This window comes from Aspergillus fischeri, genomic scaffold (assembly GCF_000149645.3).
Source record: "Aspergillus fischeri NRRL 181 1099437635864 genomic scaffold, whole genome shotgun sequence".
Lineage (NCBI taxonomy): Eukaryota > Fungi > Ascomycota > Eurotiomycetes > Eurotiales > Aspergillaceae > Aspergillus > Aspergillus fischeri.
In genome coordinates this window covers 405-5,587 of record NW_001510053.1, presented here as the reverse complement: position 1 = coordinate 5,587, position 5,183 = coordinate 405, and the positions used below count along the sequence as shown (strand labels likewise).

General features: G+C 24.9%; 1 non-coding gene and 1 pseudogene across 1 annotated transcript, besides 1 other annotated feature; both read left to right on the top strand.

The window, feature by feature from the left end:
* Positions 1-2,050: 2,050 nt before the first annotated feature.
* Positions 2,051-2,121, top strand: NFIA_101100. Its single transcript has one exon. It is a non-coding gene; the product is annotated as a tRNA-His (tRNA).
* Positions 2,122-2,521: 400 nt separating this feature from the next.
* Positions 2,522-2,930, top strand: NFIA_101090 (annotated as a pseudogene).
* Positions 2,931-4,063: 1,133 nt separating this feature from the next.
* Positions 4,064-4,132: a microsatellite.
* Between the last annotated feature and the right edge of the window lie 1,051 nt (positions 4,133-5,183).

The following is a 5,183-nucleotide window of genomic DNA, read 5'->3' as shown; positions in this document are numbered from 1 at the left end:
TATAAAGTCGGGTGCTTGAGTCGCCTCTTTATATACAAAACAAAAAAATGTTGTTTATTTAAATTTAACTGTAATTACTATTGAAATCTTATCTATTAAATTAAAAAAAATAAACAATGTACTATCAATCAATCCAATTTAATCCTTTTCAACTAGTATCACCATGACCTTGACCAGTCTTTACTAGTATTTCATTATTTTTTAATAATTTATTTGTAGGTTTACAAAATATATTATCTAGTTTTATAAATAATAATTTATGATATTGTTATTTATTTTTAATTTTTATTTTTAGTATATTATTAGCAATACTTTTATTTATTTTAGTTATCCAAACACAAAAAGGTTATTCAGTTAAAATGAATAACTTACCAAAGAATGAAAATTCTAAAAAAAGAAAAAGAAAATCTGAAAATGGAAATTCTAGAAAAAAAGGAAAATCTGAAAATGGAGATTCTGGTTCTCCGGATAAAAATGAAAATAAACCTAAACCTAAAGTCTTTTTTCCTAAGGAAGATGAAGAAACTCAATCATATAAATATTATATGCAAAAGTATGATATATGTGTAAAAAAAAATGAACTTTGCCCTAGAGGTACCAGGAAAGAAGTAGAAGATAATTTTCATAATTTATACTCTGAATATAAAAAACATAAACCAACTAATCCTGATTTAGATTGAGAAAAACTTACAGAGGTTTATTATTCTACATGAGATAGGCAACCATTTGGTAATAGGAGATATGCTGACACTGAAAGAGGTTTTGAGCAGGCTTATGAGTATATGAAAAATAAGGCAAGATTAATAGAGATGGGACATAGTAAGGGAAAAATTCTAGAAGCTAGTGCTTTATGGAAAAAGGCTTTGGGTAATGTCGAATTTACAACTTTTAAGAAATATATAGAAATTCTTGATATTATAGTTAATAAAGAGGTAGATAATTTTTTTGTATAAAATTATTATAAAAAAATTTTTATTTATTTATATATGAAATAAGTATATTTTTCATATGTTTATCTCCCAGCTAATTAATTATTATATAAAATTTATATATATTAATACTATTTATTGTGTTTAGTTTAAATTTAACTGACTAACTAATTCAGAACATAATGTAATTTAATTAGTAATTAGTCATCTTTAGTTTAGATTTAAATTTAAATTTAACTGTAATTACTATTGAAATCTTATCTATTAAATTTAAAAAAATAAACAATGTACTATCAATCAATTCAATTTAATCCATTTCATTTAGTGTCACCATCATTATTTAGTAAAGGCTTATTATTTTATAATGATTTATTTGTAGGTTTACAAAATATATTATCTAGTTTTATAGATAGTAATTTATGATATTATTATTTATTTTTAATTTTTATTTTTAGTATATTATTAACAATACTTTTATTTATTTTAGTTATCCAAACACAAAAAGGTTATTCAGTTAAAATGAATAACTTACCAAAGAATGAAAATTCTAAAAAAAGAAAAAGAAAATCTGAAAATGGAGATTCTGGCTCTCCGAAGGAAAGTAAACCTAAATTATTTTTTCCTAAGGAAGATGAGGATACTAATTCTTATAGACATTATATGGTAAAGTATGATTCGTATGTTAGAGATGAAATTAGTTTCGACCCTATAGGTACCAGGAAACAAGTAGAAGATACTTTTCCTAGTTTATACTCTGAATATAAAAAACATAAAGTAAATAATCCTGATTTAGAATGAGGAAAACTTACAGATATTTATTATTGTACATGGAATAAGCGGCCATTTGGAAGTTATAAATATTCTGGAGATGATCAAGGTTTTGCTGCTGTTTTTGAGTATATGGAAAGAAGAAAGCATTAGTAGAGTCAGGACGTGTTAAGGGAAATCTTCCGATGGCTAGTTCTATGTGTAAAAAGGCTTGGGGTAATATCGATTTTACAACTTATGAGAAATATATCAAAATTATTGATAATGTAGCTAATAAAATAGGTAAATAGATATTTTGTATAAACTTATTATAATAAAAAAATTTTTATATTCATATATGAAAATATATGAAGGTGGGTGTAGTTCAATGGTAGAACAGCTGTATGTGGCATAGTATATCCTAGTTCGATTCTAGGTACCCTCCCTAAATAACTTGATCATAAGGTCAAGTTATTCACATAAATTCAAATTCGTTTTCACGAAGAACAACATTTAATTGTTTTTTGTTAGATCTGTTAACAAAACATAATATTTCATTTGGAAGAGCTTTTTCAACTTCAACTAAAAAAGAAGATATAGCCACAATAAATACTCAAAAGAGTACTTCATTTATAACTTTAAAACAACCTTCAGAATGACAAGAAAGATGATATTTATCATCTAATGCTAAAGACATTGGTACTTTATACTTAATCTTTGCATTATTCTCAGGTTTATTGGGTACAGCATTTTCTGTACTTATAAGATTAGAATTATCAGGACCAGGTGTTCAATATATTTCAGATAACCAATTATACAATAGTATAATAACAGCTCACGCTATTATGATGATTTTCTTCATGGTTATGCCTGCTTTAATTGGAGGTTTTGGTAATTTCTTATTACCTTTATTAGTAGGAGGTCCAGATATGGCAAAAGAAAAAAAAGAAATGGATCTCCATGGGTTTAATATTAGATATTATAGTAATGATTTAAAAAAAAATAAATTTAAGGGATATTTAGCTGGTTTATTTGAAGGAAATGGACATATTAGTATTAAAAAATCTAGTAAAAAAAAGAAGAAACACAATCCAAGATTTTATATAACTTTTAATGTGAAAAATCGACCATTAGCTGAAAAATTAGTAGATTTAATAAAATGGGGAGATTTAAGATATGAATTAAAAAATGACGCTTGTGTATTAGTTGTTTCATCTGTAATAGGTTTAAAAAAAGTAGTTGAATTATTAAATGGTGAATTAAGAACACCAAAAATACATCTACTTTATAATTTAATAGATTGACTAAACAAAAATCATAAGGCTAATATAATTAAATTACCTTTAAAAAATACCTCTTTATCTGAAGATAGTTGATTAAGTGGATTTATTGATTCAAATGGAAGTTTTTCTATACAACATACTAAATTAGAAAATGGTATAAAAAAAAGAAAAATATCTTGCAGATTAAGAATTGAAGAAAGAATATTAGATCCTATAACTAAGTATAGTTATTTAAAAGTTTTAACTGATATATCTAATTTTCTTAATTGTAGTTTATTAACAAGAAAACAAAAATCAACAGGTAATGAATACTATATTTTAACAGTTTCAAGTATAATGTCTTTAAATTTAATAGTAAATTATTTAGAAAAATATCCCTTATTTTCAAGTAAGTATTTAGATTATAAAGATTGAAAGGAAATAGTATTATTAATATTTGAAAATAAACATTATACAGAACAAGGTATAAATAAAACAGAATTTGTAAGAAATAACATGAATAGAAAAAGAACGCTATTTAATTGAAATCACTTAAATTTACTATCTTTATAATAATATATATGTATATATTACATTACTATAATATTTAATTATTAAAATCCTATACTAGGAATGCCGTTAAAAAGTGTAAACTTTTTAATTATTACTTCGCTATATGCATGGAATTTCTCGAATTTGGAATTAATTTTCCAGTTAACAGATACATAGACACCTAATTGGAGTTATAAACTTCTAAAGTTGTATTTTCAACTGAATTAGTCGTAACACTTATGTATACATGGGAAGAATATGCAGGAAACCAACGGATATAAATTTTTATATAATATCCTAGTAGGATCCTCAGAGACTACACGCGAAGCTCCATTATAATATATATATATAATGGATGAAGACATAGTCCATTTGAGTAAGAAATTACTTGTTTTGTATGTTATGATTTCTAAAGGTAAAAAAATTTATTTATATTTCATCTAATATAATTTTATTCATATGTCAAAATTATATTATTATTTGATATTTTATTTGCATAATAGCAAGTATATTATCATGCTTTGACTTTTATTATCTATATTTATTTAGTTTAGATATATGGTCAGGTGAAATTAATATAGATGTAAGTACTCTTAATATAAATGTAAGTACTCTTAATATAGATGTAAGTACTCTTAATATGAGTAGTGGTGATGAAGGAAATTATTCTTTTGGATTTGGAGGTGGTGATCCTGGAAATAACCAAGGTGGAAATACTAATCCAGAAGGTGGAGCTATAATTGGTATAGACGACCAAAATGAGAGACGTAATAGAGAGAATATGGGACATTATAGACTACATAATCTACACACTGAACCATACAACCCTTTAGGTAATAGACCTCCTATGTGTGATAGACAATTAGGTGAATTAATAGAATGTAAAGCACGGCTATATCAAAGATTTGTACCAAGTAGATATCCAGATTTAAGAGTTGGAGATGTTTTTAATACTGATAGTATTATAGATAAAATAGCTAGAGAAAGATTACTAGGTCATATTTTAGATTATAAATTCATTTTAACTAGTTCATATAATGAATTAGAATTAAATCTAGATACTGGATATCATAAATTATATACTGTAAAGATTACACCATTATTAATATATTCTTTAAAAAATAGTCCATTCTAATATACAAAATCTAAAGATTCCCTAGATTAAATAACATTAGTTTCTGGTTATTAATACCTAGTTTATTATTATTCGTATTCTCTGCAACAATAGAAAATGGTGCAGGAACAGGATGAACATTATACCCACCTTTATCAGGAATTCAATCACACAGTGGACCTAGTGTTGATTTGGCAATATTTGGTTTACATTTAAGTGGAATTAGTAGTATGCTTGGTGCAATGAATTTCATTACAACTATTTTAAATATGAGAAGTCCAGGTATACGTTTACACAAATTAGCTTTATTTGGTTGAGCTGTAATAATAACAGCTGTGTTATTATTATTATCATTACCTGTATTAGCTGGTGGTATTACTATGGTTTTAACTGATAGAAACTTTAACACTTCATTCTTCGAAGTAGCTGGAGGTGGTGATCCTATTTTATTCCAACATCTTTTCTCAAGAGATATTTTAATTAATTGTTTAATATTAACAATTCTAGCTTCAATAGTAAAGATTAATAAATCAAATTTAAGTTTTAAATTTAATTATAGTACTTTCATTAATAAATTTG